The sequence below is a fragment of the Arachis stenosperma genome, chromosome 5, assembly GCF_014773155.1.
Source record: "Arachis stenosperma cultivar V10309 chromosome 5, arast.V10309.gnm1.PFL2, whole genome shotgun sequence".
Lineage (NCBI taxonomy): Eukaryota > Viridiplantae > Streptophyta > Magnoliopsida > Fabales > Fabaceae > Arachis > Arachis stenosperma.
In genome coordinates this window covers 43,710,014-43,733,989 of record NC_080381.1, presented here as the reverse complement: position 1 = coordinate 43,733,989, position 23,976 = coordinate 43,710,014, and the positions used below count along the sequence as shown (strand labels likewise).

General features: G+C 37.9%; 1 non-coding gene across 1 annotated transcript; it reads left to right on the top strand.

The window, feature by feature from the left end:
• Positions 1–13,222: 13,222 nt before the first annotated feature.
• LOC130932217 (small nucleolar RNA R71) lies at positions 13,223–13,330 on the top strand. The gene has a single exon (XR_009067377.1). It is a non-coding gene; the product is annotated as a small nucleolar RNA R71 (small nucleolar RNA).
• Positions 13,331–23,976: the final 10,646 nt, after the last annotated feature.

Genomic DNA, 23,976 nt, shown 5'->3' with positions numbered 1-23,976 from the left:
TGAAAAATAAAAAGCTTAGGCTTTTTACCACACCAAACTTAAAATTTGCTTGTCCCCAAGCAAAAAGAAAAGAAGAGTAGAAGAAGAAGAAGAAAATATGGAGAGAGGGAGAAGAGAGGGTTCGGTTATGTGGGAGAATGTGGGTTTGTGTTGTGTGAAAATGTAAAAGAAAAGAAGGGTATTTATAGGGAGGGGGAGGGTATAGGTTCGGCCATGTTGGGTGGGAAAGGGTGGGAAATTGAATTTGAAAGTAGTGGGGGTAGGTGGGGTGTATGGGGAAGAGGGGTTGATGTGAATGGTGAATGGGGTAATTGGGAAGAGGAATTGAGGTGATTGGTGAAGGTTTTTGGGAAGTGTGACATTGAGAATGAGATTTGGATTAGAAGAGTGTGATTAGGATTAAAAGGAATGTGGTAGGTGGGGATCCTGTGGGGTCCACAGATCCTGAGGTGAGGATCCTGTGGGGTCCACAGATCCTGAGGTGAAAACAAATACCATTCTTTCACCATATAGGCATGTAACATGCCTAGATGCATCATTCTGGCGTTCAAACGCCCATTGATGCTAGTTCTGGGCGTTAAACGCCCATGTTATGCACGTTTCTGGTGTTGAACGCCAGTTTCATGCTTGTTTCTGGCGTTCAGCGCCAGATTGTCCTCTGTGTGCGCATCCTGGCGTTAAACGCCAGGTTGTTGCTTGTTTTGGGCGTTCAACGCCAGAAAGATGCTCTGTTCTGGCGTTGAACGCCAGAAAGATGCTCCTTCTGGGCGTTGAACGCCAGCCCGTGCGCCTCCAGGGTGAAAAATTTTTTTTCTGTTTTGACTCTGTTTTTAATTTTTTTTTATTTTTTCGTGACTCCTCATGATCATGTACCTAATAAAACACAAAAATAACAAAGAAACAAAATAAAATAAAATTAGATGAATAAAATTGGGTTGCCTCCCAACAAGCGCTTCTTTAATGTCAATAGCTTGACAGTGGCTCTCATGGAGCCACATAGTGATCAGGTCAATTTAGTGTGTAGTGTTCCCAACACCAAACTTAGAGTTTGGATATGGGGTTTGAACACCAAACTTAGAGTTTGGTTGTGGCCTCACAACACCAAACTTAGAGTTTAACTGTGGAGGCTCTTCTTGACTCTGAACTGAGAGAAGCTCTTCATGCTTACTCTCTTTTGTCATAGAGGGATGGCCATGTGCTTGAAACACAAGGTAGTCCCCATTCAATTGAAGGACTAACTCACCTCTGTTGACATCTATCACAGCTCCTGCTGTGGCTAGGAAAGGTCTTCCTAGGATGATGCATTTATCATCTTCCTTCCTAGTATCTAGGATTATGAAATCAGTAGGGATGTAAAGGCCTTCAACCTTTACTAGCACGTCCTCTACTAATCCATAAGCTTGTCTCACTGACTTGTCTGCCAGTTGTAATGAGAACAAGGCAGGTTGTACCTCAATGATTCCCATCTTCTCCATTACAGAGAGTGGCATAAGATTTATCCCTGACCCCAGATCACATAGAGCTTTTTCAAAGCTCATGGTGCCAATGGTACAAGGTATTAAGAACTTGCCAGGATCTTGTTTCTTTTGAGGTAGAGTTTGCTGAATCCAAGTGTCTAGTTCACTAATGAGTAAGGGAGGTTTACTTTCCCAAGTCTCATTACCAAACAGTTTGGCATTCAGCTTCATGATAGCTCCTAAATATAGAGCAGCTTGCTCTCCAATCACATCTTCATCCTCTTCAGAGGGTGAATATTCTTCAGAGCTCATGAATGGCAGAAGGAGATTTAAAGGAATCTCTATGGTCTCTAGGTGAGCCTCAGATTCCTCAGGATCCTTAATAGGAAACTCCTTCTTGCTTGAGGAACGTCCCAGGAGGTCTTTCTCACTAGGATTTTCGTCCTCCTCCTCCCTAGTGCATTCGGCCTCTTTGATTAAATCAATGGCCTTGCACTCTCCTTTTGGATTTTCTTCAGTATTGCTTGGGAGAGTACTGGGAGGGGTTTCAATAACTTTCTTACTCAGCTGGCCCACTTGTGCTTCCAGATTTCTGATGGAAGATCTGGTTTCATTCATGAAACTGAAAGTGGCCTTTGACAGATCAGAGACTATATTGGCTAAATTAGAATTATTTTGTTCAGAGTTCTCTGTCTGTTGCTGAGAAGATGATGGATATGGCTTACTATTATTCGGCCTTGCACGTCCACCATTGTTAAAACCTTGTTGAGGTTTTTGTTGATCCTTCCATGAGAAATTTGGATGATTTCTCCATGTTGGGTTATAGGTGTTTCCATAAGGTTCACCTAAGTAATTAACCTCTGCCATGGCAGGGTTTTCAGGATCATAAGCTTCTTCAGAAGCTGCCTCTCTATTACTGTTGGATGCATGTTGCAATCCATTCAGATTCTGAGAGATCATGTTGACCTGTTGAGTCAACACTTTGTTCTGAGCCAATATGGCATTCAGAGCATCAATTTCAAGAACTCCTTTCTTCTGAGGTACCCCATTGTTCACGGAATTCCTCTCAGAAGTATACATGAACTGGTTGTTTGCAACCATGTCAATGAGTTCTTGAGCCTCTTCAGGCGTTTTCTTCAGGTGAATAGATCCACCTGCAGAATGGTCCAATGACATTTTCGAAAATTCAGAGAGACCATAATAGAATATATCTAATATGGTCCATTCTGAAAACATGTCAGATGGACATCTCTTGGTCAGCTGCTTGTATCTTTCCCAAGCTTCATAGAGGGATTCACCATCTTTTTGTTTGAAGGTTTGAACATCCACTCTCAGCTTGCTCAGCTTTTGAGGAGGAAAGAACTTGTCTAAGAATGCAGTGACAAGCTTATCCCATGAGTCCAGGCTATCCTTGGGTTGTGAATCCAACCATACTCTAGCTCTGTCTCTTACAGCAAAAGGAAAAGCAAGAGTCTGTAGACTTCAGGATTAACTCCATTTGTCTTTACAGTGTCACAGATCTGCAAGAACTCAGTTAAAAACTGATAGGGATCTTCAGATGGAAGCCCATAAAACTTGCAGTTTTGTTGCATCAATGCAACTAGTTGAGGCTTAAGCTCAAAGTTATTGGCTCCTATGGCAGGAATGGAGATGCTTCTTCCATCAATCTTGGATGTTGGCTTTGTGAAGTCACCAAGCATTCTCCTTGCATTATCATTATTATTTTCGGCCATCTCTTCCTCTTGTTCGAAATTTTCTAAAAGGTTGCTTCTGAATTGTTGTAATTTAGCTTCTTTTAATTTTCTCTTCAGAGTCCTTTCAGGTTCTGGATCAACTTCAACAAGAGTGCCTTTGTCCCTGTTCCTGCTCATATGAAAGAAAAGGGAACACAAAAAAAGAAAGAAGGAATCCTCTATGTCACAGTATAGAGATTCCTTTATGTTAGTAGAAAAAGAAAGGGATAGAAGAAGAGGAATGGATTCGGATTTTTGATGAAGAGGGGTGAAGAGAAGTGTTAGTAATTAAATAATTAAATAGAAGAGGAAGAGAGAAGAGAAATTTCGAAAATAATTTTGAAAAGGAGTTAGTGATTTCGAAAATTAGAGATAAAATGTAATTAAAATTAAAACATGAAATAATTAATTAATTAAAAAGAACTTTTTGAAAAAGAGAGAGATATTTTCGAAAATAGAAGAGGAAAAAGTAGTTAGGTGGTTTTGAAAAAGATAAGAAACAAACAAAAAGTTAGTTAGTTGATTGAAAAAGATTTGAAATCAAAATTTAAAAAGATAAGAAGATAGTAATTGGATAAGATATTTTAAAATCAAATTTTGAAAAAGATAAAATTTTTGAAAAAGATAAAATTTTTTTTGAAAAAGATAAGATAAAAGATAAAAGATTTAATTCAAAAAAATTTTGAAATTATTTACTTCACTAACAAGAAACTACAAGATAAGATTCTAGAACTTAAAGATTGAACCTTTCTTAACAAGAAAGTAACAAACTTCAAATTTTTGAACCAATCACATTAATTATTAGTGAATTTTCGAAAATTACATATAAAGATAAGAAAAAGAATTTGAAAATATTTGAAAAATATTTTGAAATTTTCGAAAATAAATAAAAAATTTTGAAAAAGATATAATTTTGAAAAAGATTTTGAAAAGATAAGATTTTTAAAATTGAAATTTTGACTTGACTTGTAAGAAACAACTAATTTTAAAAATCTTTTGACCAAGTCAACCCAAAATTTCGAAATTGTGGAGGGAAATAAGGAAAAGATATTTTTGATTTTTGAATTTTTAAGGAAAAACACAAAATGACCCAAAACATGGAAATTTTGGATCAAGACACAAGATGCATGCAAGAATGCTATGAATGTCAAGATGAACACCAAGAACACTTTGAAGATCATGATGAACATCAAGAACATATTTTTGAAAATTTTGATGCAAAGAAAACATGCAAGACACCAAACTTAGAAATTTTTAATGTATGAAAAATATGAATGCAAAAATGCACATGAAAACAAGAAAAGACACAAAACAAGAAATCATCAAGATCAAACAAGAAGACTTGTCAAGAACAACTTGAAGATCATGAAGAACACTATGAATGCATGGGATTTTCGAAAAATGCAAGAAAAATTTTTTTAAAAGCATGCAATTGACACCAAACTTAAAATTTAACACAAGACTCAAACAAGAAACACAAAATATTTTTTTGATTTTCTAATTTTTTTGGATTTTTATTAATTATTTTCGAAAATAAAGTTTTGAAAAACGAAAAATAAAAGAAAAATTTTTGAAAAAGATTTTTGAAAAGAAAATTACCTAATCTGAGCAACAAGATGAACCGTCAGTTGTCCATACTCGAACAATCCCCGGCAACGGCGCCAAAAACTTGGTGTTGTTGCCGGATTAAAAACTTGGCACCATTGTGGTTTGGAAACAATTGTTTGAATTGTTGTTCGAAATTGATTGTTCCCCGGCAACGGCGCCAAAAACTTGGTGGACGAAATTGTGATTCAAATTCTTGTATCATTTGTGATCAATGTTCTAATTATGGCTCTGGTGGAATTCACAACTCCGTTCAACTAACCAGCAAGTGTACTGGGTCGTCCAAGTAATAACCTTACGTGAGTAAGGGTCGAATCCACAGAGATTGTTGGTATGAAGCAAGCTATGGTCATCTTGTAAATCTCAGTTAGAGAGATTAAAGGGAATTGTGATTATTGGAATAATAAATAAAAAGGAATAATAAAAGGGATAGAAATACTTATGCAGATTTATTGGTAGGAATGTCAGATAAGCGGAATGGAGGTGCTGTAGAGCTCTAGGACGCCTGCTCTCCTATTCCTTCTACCCAATCCTTCTTACTCCTCTCCATGGCAAGCTTTGTATAGGGGTTCACTATCAGCTGTGGCTACTTTCATTCCTCTCGGGGAAATAACCTGCACGGCTGTCACTCGCACAGCTAACCAGTCTGGAGGCATCACCCATGGTTGATAGCTACATCCCATCCTCGCAGTGAAAGCTAATGCACGCACTCTGTCACAGTACGGCCAATCATCGGTTGGTTCCCGCTCCTACTGGAATAGAATCCCTCTTTTGCGTTTGTCACTAACGCCCAGCAGGTTAAAGTTTGAAGCACGTCACAGTCATTCATGAACGGAATCCTACTCGGAATACCACAGACAAGGTGAGACTTTCCGGATTCCCAGGATCCTACTCGAAACACCACAGACAAGGTTGGACTTTCCGGATCTAGATGAATGCCGCCATCTATCTAGCTTATACCACGAAGATTCTGTTGGGGAACCTAAGAGATATACATTCAAGCCTTGTTACACGCAGAACGGAAGTGGTTGTCAATCACGCGCGTTCATAAGTGAGAATGATGATGAGAGTTATTAGCTCATCACATTCATCATGTTCTTGAGTACGAATGAATATCTTGGAATAAGAATAAGATAGAGAATTGAATAAAAGAAAATAGAACTTCATTAATCTTTGAGGTACAGCAGAGCTCCACACCCTTAATCTATGGTGTGCAGAAACTCCACCGTTGAAAATACATAAGCAAGAGGTTCAGGCATGGCCGAATGGCCAGCCCCCTAAACGTGATCAATGATCTCCTAAGATGAAGAATAAATAAAACTGAGATCAAAAGATGATTGATACATTAGTAAATCATCCTATTTATAATAAACTAGCTCCTAGGGTTTACATGAGTAAGTAATTGATGCATAAATCCACTTCTGGGGCCCACTTGGTGTATGCTTGGGCTGAGCTTGATCTATCCACGAGCTGAGGCTTCTCTTGGAGTTGAATTTCGAGTTGTGATGTGCTTTGGGCGTTCAACTCCGGATTATGACGTTTTTCTGGCGTTTAACTCCAGAAAGGAGTGTGTACTTGGCGTTCAACGCCAGTTTGCGTCGTCATTCTTCGAATAAAGTATGGACTATTATATATTGCTGGAAAGCCCTGGATGTCTACTTTCCAACGCCGTTGAGAGCGCGCCATTTAGAGTTCTGTAGCTCCAGAAAATCCATTTCGAGTGCAGGGAGGTCAGAATCCAACAGCATCAGCAGTCCTTTTGTCAGCCTTTTTCAGAGTTTTGCTCAAATCCCTCAATTTCAGTCAGAATTTACCTGAAATCACAGAAAAACACACAAACTCATAGTAAAGTCCAGAAATGTGAATTTAACATAAAAACTAATGAAAACATCCCTAAAAGTAGCTCAAACTTACTAAAAACTATATAAAAACAATGCCAAAAAGCGTATAAATTATCCGCTCATCAACAGGCAATCTGAATTCTCACTGAAGTAACCAAACAACTTCCTAGACCCATTCAGTTGAGCTTTACACCAACCTTTGCGTTTAAATTTTGAGCATACAACCATGTTGAACCTTGCAGGGCAACTCTTACCACTAACCATCTTCCTCTTACTCTTGATGCCACAAAGAGCTCTAAGCTGACCATCCGTCTCTAGTAGCCCATATTCAAGTGGGAAAGTAAAGGATAAGGATAGGAATTTTACCCACTTGAACGTTGTGTTGGACGGTAATGGTCTTGGGAGAGATATTCCTAATGAATTTGCAAGCTCCACTCTCTTGTGCTCTTCTCTGACAACTTCCACCTCTTTGTAAGCTTCTTCAATTTCAACCTCTTTCTCTTAGTGGCTTTCTTCCAATTCAATCTCTTCTTCATTGTTTACCAAGGGCATGGGAGGTTGTGCTTCTTCTTCTTTAAACTCCATATCAAGTCCAATGGAAGAGGATTCAAATGTAGATAAGAATTCATCAATGATTGAATCCATCTCTTGATCATCCCCTTCAAAGTCTTCAACCATGCTATGCCTTGGAGGTTGTACACCCTCCTCAACATCAGTTTCAAACGTCTTTGAAGGAGGCTCTATAACTTGACTTTTCCATGGAGGTTCTGCATCTCCTAAGTTTTCAACCACTTCTTCTTCTTCAATGGCAGGCGCAGCTTCTTCCAATTGTTCCAATACAAAATTGTGCTGCTCACTGTCCACCAGAGTTTCTAACTTCTCCTCCATGCTACGTTCTTCATTAGATTCTCCACATGAAGCCATGGGGGTTTCCTGAGTGTCCGAACGTCTGGAAGATAATTGATTTATTGCTTGCTTCAGTTGATGAAGAGTTGCATGAAATTGATCTACTGATTCTTCAAAGTGAGCCTGTGATTCTTGGGTTGATGAATATGGACATGGTGTATAATGAGGTGGTGGTTCTGGGTATGGTTCATATGGTGATTGGTGTGGTGAATAAGGATTGGGGTCATATGGAGGTGAATGGTGGAAAGGGGCTTGTGAGTGTGGTGGTTCATAGTTATGTTGTGAGGATGGTCTCTGAGCATACGGTGGGGCTTGTTGGTAGCTACTAGGCGGTCCATCATATCTATCAGCTTGGTATGCATTGTAGAATGGTCTTTGTTTGTGATATCTAGAAGGGTGTTGTTGCCTAAAGGGTTGATCAGATCCTCTTGGCTCCGTCCATCTTTGATTGCTTTGACCTTGATGCATATTCCTGTTATAGCTTTCTCTTCCTGCAACATAGTTGTAACCTGGTGCATGAAATTGTGATCACTACAACTTCGCACAACTAACCAGCAAGTGCACTGGGTCGTCCAAGTAATACCTTACGTGAGTAAGGGTCGATCCCACGGAGATTGGTGGTATGAAGCAAGCTATGGTCACCTTGTAAATCTCAGTCAGGCAGACTCAAATGGGTATGGATGATGAACGAAAATAACATAAAGATAAAGATAGAGATACTTATGTATATCATTGGTGTACGAGCTTCAGACAAGCATATGAAGATGCCTTCCCTTCCGTCTCTCTGCTTTCCTACTGTCTTCATCCAATCCTTCTTACTCCTTTCCATGGCAAGCTCGTGTAGGGTTTCACTGTTGTCAGCAGCTACCCCCCATCCTCTCAGTGAAAGCGATTGCATATGCTCCGTCACAGTATAGCGGAATTCATCTGTCGGTTCTCAATCAGGCGCGGAATAGAATCCAGTGATTCTTTTGCGTTATCACTAACGCCCCGCCCTCAGGGTTTGAAGCACGTCACAGTCATTCAGTCATTGAATCCTATTCAGAATACCACAGACAAGGTTAGACCTTCCGGATTCTCTTGAATGCTGCCATCAGGTCCTGCCTATACCACGAAGATTCCGGTTAAAGAATCCAAGAGATATTCACTAAGCCTCAGATGCTTGTAGAACAAGAGTGGTTGTCAGTCACTTTGTTCATGAGTGAGAATGGTGATGGGCGTCAATCATCACCTTCATCATGTTGAAGAACAAGTGATATCTTGGACAAAGAACAAGTGGAATTGAATAGAAGAACAATAGTAATTGCATTAATACTCGAGGTACAGCAGAGCTCCACACCTTAATCTATGGTGTGTAGAAACTCCACCGTTGAAAATACATAAGAACAAAAGTGATCATTGGTTTCGGCCCCAGAGAGGGAACCAGAAGAACCAAGATGAAAATACAATAGTAAAAGGTCCTACTTATAGAAACTAGTAGCCTAAGGTGTACAAAGGTGAGTAAATGACATAAAAATCCACTTCCGGGCCCACTTGGTGTGTGCTTGGGCTGAGCAATGAAGTAATTTTCGTGTAGAGACTCTTCTTGGCGTTTAACTCCCATTTTGGTGCCAGTTTGGGCGTTTAACTCCCATTTAGGTGCCAGTTCCGGCGTTTAACGCTGGGATTTCTGTAGGTGACTTTGAACGCCGGTTTGGGCCATCAAATCTTGGGCAAAGTATGGACTATCATATATTGCTGGAAAGCCCAGGATGTCTACTTTCCAACGCCGTTGAGAGCGCGCCAATTGGGCTTCTGTAGCTCCAGAAAATCCACTTCGAGTGCAGGGAGGTCAGAATCCAACAGCATCTGCAGTCCTTTTGAGTCTCTGGATCAGATTTTTGCTCAGGTCCCTCAATTTCAGCCAGAAAATACCTGAAATCACAGAAAAACACACAAACTCATAGTAAAGTCCAGAAAAGTGAATTTTAACTAAAAACTAATAAAAATATAATAAAAACTCAACTAAAACTACCAAAAACATACTAAAAACAATGCCAAAAAGCGTACAAATTATCCGCTCATCACAACACCAAACTTAAATTGTTGCTTGTCCCCAAGCAACTGAAAATCAAATAAGATAAAAAGAAGAGAATATACTATAGACTCCAAATTATCAATGAAACTAAGCTCCAAATTAGATGAGCGGGACTAGTAGCTTTTTGCCTCCGAACAGTTTTGGCATCTCACTCTATCCTTTGAAATTCAGAATGATTGGCTTCTTTAGGAACTCAGAATCCGGATAGTGTTATTGATTCTCCTAGTTAAGTATGATGGTTCTTGAACACAGCTACTTATTGAGTCTTGGCCGTGGCCCAAAGCACTCTGTCTTCCAGTATTACCACCGGATACATACATGCCACAGACACATAATTGGGTGAACCTTTTCAGATTGTGACTCAGCTTTGCTAAAGTCCCCAATTAGAGGTGTCCAGGGTTCTTAAGCACACTCTTTTTGCCTTGGATCACAACTTTATTTCTTTTCTTTTTCTTTCTCCCTTTTTTTTTTCCTTCTTTTTCTCTTTTTTTTTTTTTTTGTATTCACTGCTTTTTCTTGCTTCAAGAATCATTTTTATGATTTTTCAGATCCTCAGTAACATGTCTCCTTTTTCATCATTCTTTCAAGAGCCAATAATTTTAACATTCATGAACCACAAATTCAAAAGACATATGCACTGTTTAAGCATACATTCAGAAAACAAAAATGTTGCCACCACATCAAACTAATTAAGCTAGTTTTAAAGATGAATTTGAAATCCTGTACTTCTTGTTCTTTTGATTAAAAACAGTTTTCATTTAAGAAAGGTGATGGATTCATATTCATAGCTTTAAGGCATAGACACTAAGACACTAATGATCATAAGACACAAACATGGATAAACATAAAGCACAAAATTCGAAAAAAACAGAAGAATAAAGAACAAGGAAATCAAGGAACGGGTCCACCTTAGTGATGGCGGCTCTTTCTTGCTCTTGAAGATCCTATGGAGTGCTTGAGCTCCTCAATGTCTCTTCCTTGTCTTTGTTGCTCCTCCCTCATGATTCTTTGATCTTCTCCAATTTCATGGAGGAGGATGGCATGTTCTTGGTGCTCCACCCTTAGTTGTCCCATGTTGGAACTTTAATTTTCCTAGGGAGGTGTTAATTTGCTCCCAGTAGTCTTGTGGAGGAGAGTGCATCCCTTGAGGTATCTCAGGGATTTCTTGATGAGAGGGGTCTCTTGTTTGCTCCATCTTCTTCTTAGTGATGGGCTTGAGGTCATGCCTTCTCAGTTGAACCGGCTTTGGATGCCATAAATGGTTATGGAAAAACAAAAAGCAATGCTTTTACCACACCAAACTTAAAAGGTTTGCTCGTCCTCGAGCAAAAGAAGAAAGAAGTGAGTAGAAGAAGAATAAATGGAGGAGATGGATGTGAGTGGTGAAGAGGTATTGAGGTGATTGGTGAATGGGTGAAGAAGAAGAGAGAGGGTGGTGAGGTAGGTGGGGGTCCTGTGGGGCCCACAGATCCTTAGGTGTCAAGGAAAAGTCATCCCTGCACCAAATAGCATCAAAATCCACGTTTTGAGCCATTTCTGGCGTTAAACGCCGGGCTGGTGCCCATTCCTGGCGTTTAACGCCAGGTTCTTGCCCTTTCCTGGCGTTTAACGCCAGTCTGGTGCCCCTTTCTGGCGTTAAACGCCCAGAATGGTGCCAGACTGGGCGTTAAACGCCCAACTGCTAGCCTCACTGGCGTTTAAACGCCAGTGAGTTCTTCCTCCAGGGTGTGCTGTTTTTCTTCCTGTTTTTCATTCTGTTTTTGCTTTTTCAATGGATTTTGTGACTTCTTATGATCATCAACCTACAAAAAAGATAAAATAACAAAAGGAAATAGTTAATTATAAAACATTGGGTTGCCTCCCAACAAGCGCTTCTTTACTGTCATTAGCTTGACAGAGGACTCTCATGGAGCCTCAGAAATACTCAGAGCAATGTGGGAACCTCCCAACACCAAACTTAGAGTTTGAATGTGGGGGTTCAACACCAAACTTAGAGTTTGGTTGTGGCCTCCCAACACCAAACTTAGAGTTTGACTGTGGGGGCTCTATTTGACTCTAATTTGAGAGAAGCTCTTCATGCTTCTTCTCCATGGTAACAGAGGGATATCCTTGAGCCTTAAACACCAAGGATGTTTCATTCACTTGAATGATCAACTCTCCTCTATCAACATCAATCACAGCCTTTGCTGTGGCTAGGAAGGGTCTGCCAAGGATGATGGATTCATCCATGCATTTCCCAGTCTCTAGGACTATGAAATCAGTAGGGATGTAATGGTCTTCAACTTTTACCAGAACATCCTCTACAAGTCCATGAGCTTGTTTTCTTGAGTTGTCTGCCATCTCTAGTGAGATTTTTGCAGCTTGCACCTCAAAGATCCCTAATTTCTCCATTACAGAGAGGGGCATGAGGTTTACACTTGACCCTAAGTCACACAAGGCCTTCTTGAAGGTCATGGTGCCTATGGTACAAGGTATAGAAAACTTCCCAGGATCATGCCTCTTTTGAGGTAGTTTCTGCCTAGACAAGTCATCCAGTTCTTTGGTGAGCAAGGGAAGTTCATCTTCCCAAGTCTCATTTCCAAATAACTTGTCATTTAGCTTCATGATTGCTCCAAGATATTTAGCAACTTGCTCTTCAGTGACATACTCATCCTCTTCAGAGGAGGAATACTCATCAGAGCTCATGAAAGGCAGAAGTAAGTCCAATGGAATCTCTATGGTCTCATCTTGAGCCTCAGATTCCCATGGTTCCTTATTGGGGAACTCATTAGAGGTCAGTGGACGTCCAGTGAGGTCTTCCTTAGTGGCGTCCTCTGCCTCTTCTTCCTTCCAGAATTCGGCCATGTTGATGGCCTTGCACTCTCCCTTTGGATTTTCTTCTGTATTACTTGGGAGAGTACTTGGAGGGAGTTCAGTAACTTTCTTACTCAGCTGACCCACTTGTCCTTCCAAATTCCTAATGGAGGACCTTGTTTCATTCATGAAACTTTGAGTGGTCTTTATTAGATCAGAGACCATTGTTGCTAAGTCAGAGGTATTCTGCTTAGAACTCTCTGTCTGTTGCTGAGAAGATGATGGAAAAGGCTTGCCATTGCTAAACCTGTTTCTTCCACCATTATTGTTATTGAAACCTTGTTGAGGTCTCTCTTGATTCTTCCATGAGAGATTTGGGTGATTTCTCCATGAAGAATTGTAGGTGTTTCCATAGGGTTCTCCTAGGTAATTCACCTCTTCCATTGAAGGATTCTCAGGATCATAAGCTTCTTCCTCAGATGAAGCATCCTTAGTACTGCTTGGTGCATTTTGCATTCCAGACAGACTTTGAGAAATCAAATTGACTTGTTGAGTCAATATTTTATTCTGAGCCAGTATGGCATTCAGAGCATCAATCTCAAGAACTCCTTTCTTCTGATTTGTCCCATTGTTCACAGGATTCCTTTCAGAAGTGTACATGAATTGGTTATTTGCAACCATTTCAATTAGCTCTTAAGTCTCTGTAGGCGTCTTCTTCAGATGAAGAGATCCTCCAGCAGAGCTATCCAAAGACATCTTGGACAGTTCAGAGAGACCATCATAGAAAATACCTATGATGCTCCATTCAGAAAGCATGTCTGAGGGACATTTTCTGATTAATTGTTTGTATCTTTCCCAAGCTTCATAGAGGGATTCACCATCCTTCTGTCTGAAGGTTTGGACTTCCACTCTAAGCTTACTCAATTTTTGAGGTGGAAAGAATTTTGCCAGGAAGGCATTGATTAGCTTTTCCCAAGAGTCCAGGCTTTCTTTAGGTTGAGAATCCAACCATATTCTAGCTCTGTCTCTTACAGCAAAAGGGAATAGCATCAGTCTGTAGACCTCAGGGTCAACCCCATTAGTCTTGACTGTGTCACAGATTTGCAAGAACTCAGCTAAAAACTGATGAGGATCTTCCATTGGAAGTCCATGGAACTTGCAATTCTGTTGCATTAGAGAAACTAATTGAGGCTTTAGCTCAAAGTTGTTTGCTCCAATGGCAGGGATAGAGATGCTTCTCCCATAGAAATCAGGAGTAGGTGCAGTAAAGTCACCCAGCACCTTCCTTGCATTGTTTGCATTGTTGTTTTCGGCTGCCAAGTGTTCTTCTTCTTTGAAGAATTCGGTCAGGTCCTCTAAAGAGAGTTGTGCCTTGGCTTCTCTTAGTTTTCGCTTCAAGGTTCTCTCAGGTTCAGGGTCAGCTTCAACAAGAATGCCTTTGTCTTTGTTCCTGCTCATATGAAAGAGAAGAGAACAAGAAAATATGGAATCCTCTATGTCACAGTATAGAGATTCCTTGAGGTGTCAGAAGAAAAGAAAAGTAGAAGACAGAAGTAGAAAATTCGAACTTATCAAAGAAGATGGAGTTCGAATTTTGCATTAAGGAATAGTGTTAGTCCATAAATGGAAGGATGTGAGAAGAAGGGAAGTAATTTTCGAAAATTAAGAAAAAGATTTTGAAAACATTTTGAAAAACACTTAATTGATTTTCGAAAACAAAAGTGGGAAAGAAGTAAAGTGATTTTTGAAAAAGATTTTGAAATTAGAAATTAAAAAGATTTGATTGAAAACTATTTTGAAAAAGATGTGATTAAAAAGATTTGATTGAAAAGTTATGGTTTGAAAAAGATTTGATTTTGAAAAACTTTGAAAACTTGAAAAAAATTGATTTTGAAAACAAAATCTTCCCCCTTTGCCATCCTGGCGTTAAACGCCCAGAATGGTGTACATTCTGGCGTTTAACGCCCAAACCTATACCTTTTTGGGCGTTAAACGCCCAACCAGGCACCCTGGCTGGCGTTTAAACGCCAGTCTGTCTTCTTCATTGGGCATTTTTGAATGCTCAGCTTTTTCTGTATAATTCCTCTGCAGTATGTTCTGAATCTTCAATTCTTTGTATCATTGACTTGAAAAGACACAAATTAAAAATATTTTTGGATTTTTAATAATCAAAATGCAACTAAAATCAAATAACAATGCATGCAAGACACCAAACTTAGCAGTTTGTATACTACTGACACTAATGAGAATGCATATGAGAAACAACAAAACACTCAAGTCAATAGAATTCAAAGATCAAAACAAGAAAATCATCAAGAACAACTTGAAGATTAATGAGGACACATGCATGAATGCAATAAGAACAGAAACATGCAATTGACACGAAACTTAAGATGAGACTCTAGACTCAAACAAGAAACATAAAATATTTTTGGTTTTTATGATTTTGTAATTTTTTTTTGTGCTTTTTCGAAAATTATATGGAAAAGAAAATAAAGGTATCAAAATTCTTAATGAGAATTCCAGGAATCATGCAATGTTAGTCTAAAGCTTTAGTCTAAAGGAATTAGACATAGCTAGCTAAGCTTCAGCAAGACATTGCATTCAAGAGCTAAATTGATGATGATCAATCAGCTTTGGTGATGATAAGAACATCACCTTGAAACACTAGAATTCATTCTTAAGAACTCTGAAGAAAATAAATACCTAATCTAAGCAACAAGATGAACCGTCAGTTGTCCATACACAAGAACAATCCCCGGCAACGGCGCCAAAAACTTGGTGCATGAAATTGTGATCACTACAACTTCGCACAACTAACCAGCAAGTGCACTGGGTCGTCCAAGTAATACCTTACGTGAGTAAGGGTCGATCCCACGGAGATTGGTGGTATGAAGCAAGCTATGGTCACCTTGTAAATCTCAGTCAGGCAGACTCAAATGGGTATGGATGATGAACGAAAATAACATAAAGATAAAGATAGAGATACTTATGTATATCATTGGTGTACGAGCTTCAGACAAGCATATGAAGATGCCTTCCCTTCCGTCTCTCTGCTTTCCTACTGTCTTCATCCAATCCTTCTTACTCCTTTCCATGGCAAGCTCGTGTAGGGTTTCACTGTTGTCAGCAGCTACCCCCCATCCTCTCAGTGAAAGCGATTGCATATGCTCCGTCACAGCATAGCGGAATTCATCTGTCGGTTCTCAATCAGGCGCGGAATAGAATCCAGTGATTCTTTTGCGTTATCACTAACGCCCCGCCCTCAGGGTTTGAAGCACGTCACAGTCATTCAGTCATTGAATCCTACTCAGAATACCACAGACAAGGTTAGACCTTCCGGATTCTCTTGAATGCTGCCATCAGGTCCTGCCTATACCACGAAGATTCCGGTTAAAGAATCCAAGAGATATTCACTAAGCCTCAGATGCTTGTAGAACAAGAGTGGTTGTCAGTCACTTTGTTCATGAGTGAGAATGGTGATGGGCGTCAATCATCACCTTCATCATGTTGAAGAACAAGTGATATCTTGGACAAAGAACAAGTGGAATTGAATAGAAGAACAATAGTAATTGCATTAATACTCGAGGTACAGCAGAGCTCCACACCTTAATCTATGGTGTGTAGAAACTCCACCGTTAAAAATACATAAGAACAAAAGTGATCATTGGTTTCGGCCCCAGAGAGGGAACCAGAAGAACCAAGATGAAAATACAATAGTAAAAGGTCCTACTTATAGAAACTAGTAGCCTAAGGTGTACAAAGGTGAGTAAATGACATAAAAATCCACTTCCGGGCCCACTTGGTGTGTGCTTGGGCTGAGCAATGAAGTAATTTTCGTGTAGAGACTCTTCTTGGCGTTTAACTCCCATTTTGGTGCCAGTTTGGGCGTTTAACTCCCATTTAGGTGCCAGTTCCGGCGTTTAACGCTGGGATTTCTGTAGGTGACTTTGAACGCCGGTTTGGGCCATCAAATCTTGGGCAAAGTATGAACTATCATATATTGCTGGAAAGCCCAGGATGTCTACTTTCCAACGCCGTTGAGAGCGCGCTAATTGGGCTTCTGTAGCTCCAGAAAATCCACTTCGAATGCAGGGAGGTCAGAATCCAACAGCATCTGCAGTCCTTTTGAGTCTCTGGATCAGATTTTTGCTCAGGTCCCTCAATTTCAGCCAGAAAATACCTGAAATCACAGAAAAACACACAAACTCATAGTAAAGTCCAGAAAAGTGAATTTTAACTAAAAACTAATAAAAATATAATAAAAACTCAACTAAAACTACCAAAAACATACTAAAAACAATGCCAAAAAGCGTACAAATTATCCGCTCATCATAACCAGACTCATAGCTAAAGGGGTGAGAGTTCATAGTAGTAGAAGAAAATAAAAACAAAAACTAACAAAAAGAAAATATTTTGAAAAAGATTTGATATTTTTTTTTGAAAAATATTTACAATAACCAATAATAAGGCACACGTTTGCAATTCCCCAGCAACGGCGCCATTTTGACGTTAGGATTTTTGCCAGTAAAGAATTTTATAAAAATATAGTCGCGTTGTAAGTATAGATTCTAAACCAACAGAAAATCCCTTCGTACAAACGTTTTGGTTGTCACAAGTAACAAACCCCTTTAAAATTGATAACCGAGTATTTAAACCTCGGGTCGTCTTCTCAAGGAATTGCAGGGAGGTATGTTCTTATTATTGGTTATGCAAAGGTATATTTTGGGGTTTTCAAAAGGGTTGAACAAGTAATATAAAATAACAAGTCGTCAAAATAATAACTAGTAAAGCTCTTGGCAAGGTATGAGAACTGGAAGTCCTATCCCAGTTATCCTTATCAATTGTGATGAGAATTGGATTTTTCTCCCACTAAGTCAACCTCTAACTATGAAGGTAAGTTAAGTGGATGAATTAATTTTAATTCCTCAAGTCCTAGTCTTTCCTTAGGAAAGGCTAGAGTTAGTGGAACTCAAATTAATTCTTGAAGAATTCTAATTTTCAATCAACAATGAGTTTAATAACTCAAGAGTCACCAATTAATCAACCAGAGCCAAAAGGTAGAAAAATCCAAATTATTTATATCATAAATAAAAGAAACAAATCATAGATCTGAAAATATCTCAAATTATATTGAATGAAGATGTCAATTCTAACATGGACAATATTCATAAGCCAATTGGGCAACATAAATCAAACACAAATAAAAGCTTCAGAGTAAACAAAGATAGAAGAGAAACATAAATTATTGAATCTGGTATGAAGAAACAATCCTAATCCTAATAGAAATCCTAATCCTAAATCCTAAGAGAGAGGAGAGAACCTCTCTCTCTAAAAACTACATCTAAAACCTAAAATTGTTAGTAATGATTGCCTGCTGAGTCTCTGCATGTTCCCTAACTTTAATCTGTGTTTTTGGGCCGAAAATTGGGTTGAAATGCGGCTCAGAATCTCTGCCAGCGACTTTTGTAATTTTGCAGATCGCGCACGTCACGCGTCTGTGTCGTCCACGCGATCGCGTCACTCAGCTTTTTCGTATCACGCGTGCGCGTCGTCCACGCATTCACGTCGTTCGTGCTTTTCCATTCCGCGCGGTCACGTGAGCCATGCGGCCGCGTCACTGCGATTTCCTCTCTTTCGCGCGGTCGCGTGAGTCATGCGGCCGCGTCACTTCTCGCTGGTCATCTCCTTAATTTCTTGTATTCCTACCATTTTTGCAAGCTTCCTTTCCAATCTCCCACTCATTCATGCCCTATAAAGGCTGAAACACTTAACACACAGATCACGACATCGAATGGAATAAAGGAGAATTAAAATACCTAATTAAAAGTCTCTAGGAAGTAGGTTTTCAATCATGTAATAATTTTAGGAAGGAAATATAAATCATGCAAATCATATGAATAGGTGGGTGAAAAGCTTGATAAAATCACTCAATTAAATACAATATAAACCATAAAATAGTTGTTTATCAGTATTATATTGCCATCTTTGTTCACAAGAGGTCCAAGGTATATGATTTAGATCTACCAAAATGCAATGTCGATATGTAAGGTAATTGGTTATCCAGATCTTTTCATTACATTCACATGCAAACCCAAGTAACCTGAGGTCGAAAACTTTATCAAGAGCAAAGAATTAAATGCAGAGGACAGACCTGACATAGTTTGTAGGGAATTCAAGGCTAAATTGGATATATTGATAAAAGACATTATAGTGAACAAAATTTTTGGTAGAATTTCTGCAGGTAAAGTTGATATCAACAGCTATAAGACATTTTAAGACGAGGATTTAGATACAATTTTTGCATGCTTCATTGCCGAGGTTGTGATTTTTATTAGGTCAAACTGATATGTGAATTATTGATGTTGCAGTTGTGTACACAATTGAGTTCCAGAAATGAGGATTACTACACCCATATATAATTTTGCTCTTACACAAGGATGACAAGTTTTCAACAGCTAAAAACATTAATAAAAATTATATCAGCTGAGATACCTGATAAGGATATAGATATTGTATACTTTGAAGCAATAGAAAAGCATATGATGCACGAACCATGTGGGTTGGTTGGGAAAGATTTACCATGTATGGAGAATGGTAAATGTATCGTCACTTTCCTAAGAGATTCATGGAGTGCACAACCGTCGATGATAATGGCTACCCAGTATATAAACATAGGGATGATGGAAGAACTATCAACAGGTCAGACGTCGATCTTGATAACTATTATGTGGTTCAGCACAATAGGATACTACTGATGAGATACGGTGCTCACATAAATGTAAAGTGGTGTAACCAATCAATATCAATTAAGTATTTTTTTCAAATATGTCAACAAAGGTCATGATAGCATAACAGCTTCATTCTATAAGAGTGCATCAGAGAGTGCTAATCTGGATAAATATGATGAGGTCAGCATGTATTATAACTGTAGGTACATATCTCCATGTGAAGTAGCTTAGAGGATTTTGGGTTTAACATACATTATAGGGATCTATCAGTTGTTAGATTAGGCTTTCACTTACCGAATGAACAAAATATAATATTTAAAGATCATAGAAAACTTAGATGATGTGGTAAAAAAAAGCACCTATAAAGGAGTCTATATTACTAGGATGGTTTCAAGCAAACAATGCAAGGACTACATAGAAGCAAGATCACTAACATATGCAGAGCTACCTAAAAAGTTTGTGTTGAAGGAGAATGAAAGGATATGGTTGCCTCGAAAATCACATTCTGTTATTAGAAGGATTTTCTATGTGCCTCCAGCATCTGGTAAAAGTTATTACTTAAGACTTTTGCTCAACTGTGTCAAGGAACCGACATCATATAAGGAGATGAGGACTTTAGATGGTGTTGTGGATGCTACACTCAAAGAGGCATGTTACGCCTGCCGCCTTCTAGATGATGATAAGGAATATATTGATGCTATAGAGGAGGCCAATCATTGGGGATCAGGAACATATTTGAGAAAATTTTTTGCAACACTTCTGTTTTTTAATTCAATGGATTCACTAGAGCATGTTTGGGAAAAAGACGTGGTCTATTTTATGTAATGACATGCTATATAGGCAGAGAAGACTACTTGACAATCCAGGTAACTAATAAGTTATTCCTAATATTTTCCAATTTTTTCAAAACATGTAACATTGCATGCTATATTTATTTTTCTAACAAGGATGAGTTAATGTTCAAGACATGAAAGCAAATAAATAATGAAAAAGATAGTATGAGTTAAATTTTCAAAATAATAAGTATAAGTTAATGTTCAAGATATAAAATACTAACGTTGGATATAATTGATATTTGTTAAATTGGAGATTGAGCTAAGTTTAGCAAATTTTACATAAGTGGTCGTTAGAAATTAGTAATGGAGATTCAAGCTACCCAATTTACACTATTTCTATATTATTTCATCTGTGACCATCACTATTTTTTGTCGGATATACTAGGTGCTATTATATATTGGCAATTTTATAAATTAAATAAATCACACTAGAAAAAAGTGCGCGAAACATAATTTATAATATTACAAATCATATTTAATTAGTATCTATATATATTTTTTAGGCTTAAATTTCATAACCATGACTATTACATCTATATTTAACTTAACATCCTTTACCTGTTTAGTAATTGGCTAAAATGTTCCACCCTTGATCTCCTTTTAATATGTGAACTTTGTTATGCTCATAAGTTATTGCGAGCTAACTTATATGTGATTCATTTTATTCATTACCATTCATTTATACATTTTTTTATGTATGATACAAATTTAGTCCTTACTGATTTTGAGTTGAAGGAATTAATGCTAATTGAGATTACAAAATTACTTAACAACTTCAACAAGAGTCTTATAGATTTTCCACCAATGCCAATTGTATATATTAGTCAAGTTAACGGTGGTCTGTATACTGATGGATTGAACAGGTTAATTTGTGACGAGCTCCGCTATAACTAAAGACAATTGGCTTCAGAGCATGCAGCTTACATCCAACAGCTACCCGATGAGAAAACAGTTGTCTATTGATAAACCTCAATTTTGTGGTTTATTTTGTGCTTAATTTGGGAAATTTTTATCAACTTATCTCACATTTATTCAATGAAATAGCATGCTTTTTTAATTCTCCCTAAATTTGTGCTTAAGAGTGAAAATATTTTTTTAGGCCTTTAAATAGCTAAATTTAATTCACTTTGATTCCACTCTATGCCTTGATATGTTTATTGAGTGATTTCATGTTCATAAGGCAAGGAATGGATGGAAGAAGTGAAGAGAAAAGCATGCAAAGTGGAGAATTCATGAAAAAATGAGCATTTGGAGAACTCAAGGCCACGCGCATGCGTCATTCACGCGTACGCGTGAGGAGGAAATTTGTCAGCTACGCGCACGCGTGACGCTGGTCACATGACCTCATTAAAGTGAATATGCAGGGGGCGATTTCTGAGCTTTCCAGGCCCAAATCCAACTCATTTCGGAGGCTATTTGATGCAGAATTCAAGATTAGGAAAAGGAGGAGCAATTAGTTAGTGTAGGAAACATGCCTTAGGTTAGTTCTAGAGAGAGAAGCTCCCTCTTCTCTCTAGAAATTAGGGTTCTTAGTTTATTTCCATCTTAGATTTAGGTTTAATTACTTGTTTTGATTTAGTTTCCTTTACTTTTCTTTGTTGATTTACTTTAATTCCCCTAGTTCCTCTTGTTAATTTCTGTTTTGTGCCTCTTTTTAGTTTATGAACACTGTTGTTGGATTTGGATTTTCTTTAATACAATTTTATGTTTTCATGTCATTGATGTTTAATTGAGTTGTTAGTGTTATTTTCTTACATTAGGTAGTTGTAGAATTTATGTTTCTTGTTATTTTACCATGCTTTTATTTTATGCCTTCCAAGTATTTAACAAAATGTTTGGTTAGATGTTAGAGTAGTTTTTGAGCATTCTTGGCTTGGAAAGAGAAATTGGAAAATCTTGAGTCATTAATACTTAATTTAGATTGGTGATCTAGAGTTGTTAGTTAATATTATTTTCATTGACTCTAATCTCTTACTAATTTAATTAGTAAGTTAATTAGGACTTATGGATTGAGATTAACTAGTCCTATTTGACTTTCTCTCAATATGAAGATAACATTATACCTTCTTCCTATGTTGAAGATGACTTAATAGGATTAGCTCTTGTTAATTGTTGTATGATCATTAATGACTAGGATAGAAAGCCTAGATTCTCAACCCTTGCCATGAATGCCTCTTTTTAGCATTTGTTATCTTTAGTTGTTTTCTTTAATTTTTTGCCATTTAATTTCTTGTCCCCTTATTTGCAAACCCCTTTGAACCCCATAACCAATAATTGAGCATTCGATTGCAATTTCTAGGGAGAACAACCCGGGAGTAATACTCTTGGTTATTTTTATTGGGTTTGCATTCGTGACAACCAAAAATTAAACTTTGATTTGAGGATCGATTGTCGGTTTGGGCTATGCTCACAACGAAATTATTTTATTAAATTTCGAATCGATATAAATCCTCATATCATCTATCAAAAAGTCATGGAGGTAGTTTAGAGTGAGAACGAAGGAGTATTCTTTCTTTATAGTTATAGGGGTACTGGAAAAATATTTGTTTGGAAGATACTAGCCTCTGCATTGAGATCAAAATCACAAGTTATACTTACGGTTTGCAATCTCACTAAACTTAAATGAATTCTCAACTTACAACATAAGGCAGGGCAGCGCATTAGCTGAGGTGTTAATCAAGACGAAGCTAATCATTTGGGATGAGGCCCCCATGGTGAACAGATTTTGTATTGAAGCTCTTGACAGAACTATGCGTGACATTTTACTATTCAAGAACCATAACAGCCTTGACCAATCATTTAGAGGGAAGACAGTTGTTTTTTATGGTGATTTTCGATAAATTTTCCCTATTATTCCTAAAGGAACTAGACAAGAGATTGTTAATGCAACTATAAACTCATTATACATTTGGAATAGTTGCAAGCTGCCTACACTGACTAGAAATATGAGATTGAAGGCAACTAAATCCAACACAACGTCATCTGAGTTAAAATATTTTGATGAATGAATACTTGGTATTAGTGATGGCAGTAACGGCACACAAGGTGATGTATTTGACAAAATTAAAATCCTAGATGACATCTTGGTTAAACATTGGGGTGACCTAATAGAGGCAATTTACAAAGTTACTTATCCAGAACTTTTTGTGGGTTTAAATATTGATGATCAAATTCAAGACCAAGCAAAACTTGCTCCAACTTTGTAGATCGTTGACGAATTAAACAACTATATGATGAGTTTAAATCCTACAGAAGCACAAATATATTATATCTGAGACAAAACATGCCCAACAAAGTCCAATAATGACTTATTGGCATCCATACATACACATGAATTCTTAAACACGATTAGATGCTCTGGGGTTCCTAATCATGAGTTGACATTAAAGATCGGAACCCTTATAATGTTGTTAAGGAATATCAACCACACAATAGGTTTGTGTAATGGTACAAGATTGGTTGTAACCAAGCTTGGTAAGCACATCATAGAAGCACGCAGCAACACCGAAAAGAACAAAGGCCAAAAGATCTTTATTCCTAGGATGACTCTAAGTCCATCCGATCACTGAATACCATTCAAATTCCAACGCAGACAGTTTTCTATAATGGTATTGTATGAAATGACTATAAATAAGAGTCATGGACAATCACTGTTGAAGGTTGGGTTGATACTGAAAAAACCAGTGTTTATACAGGATCAGTTGTATGTAGCTGCATTGATGATTGGATTTTTGACGGTTTAGAATTTCACAAATGAAATCTCGTTGAAGTACAGTCTCTAAACCAACAATAATCCTCTCATACAAAAATTTTTTTGTCACAAGTACAAACCCCTAAAATCTATAAACCAAAGTATTTAAACCTCGGGTCATCTCTCAAAGGACTTGCAGGGTAGTGTTCTTGTTATTGGTTATAGACTTGTTTATTTTGGGATTTTGGATGAGAAAAATGAATAGCAAATGGTAATGAAATTGTATTAACAAAATGGTCTTGGCAA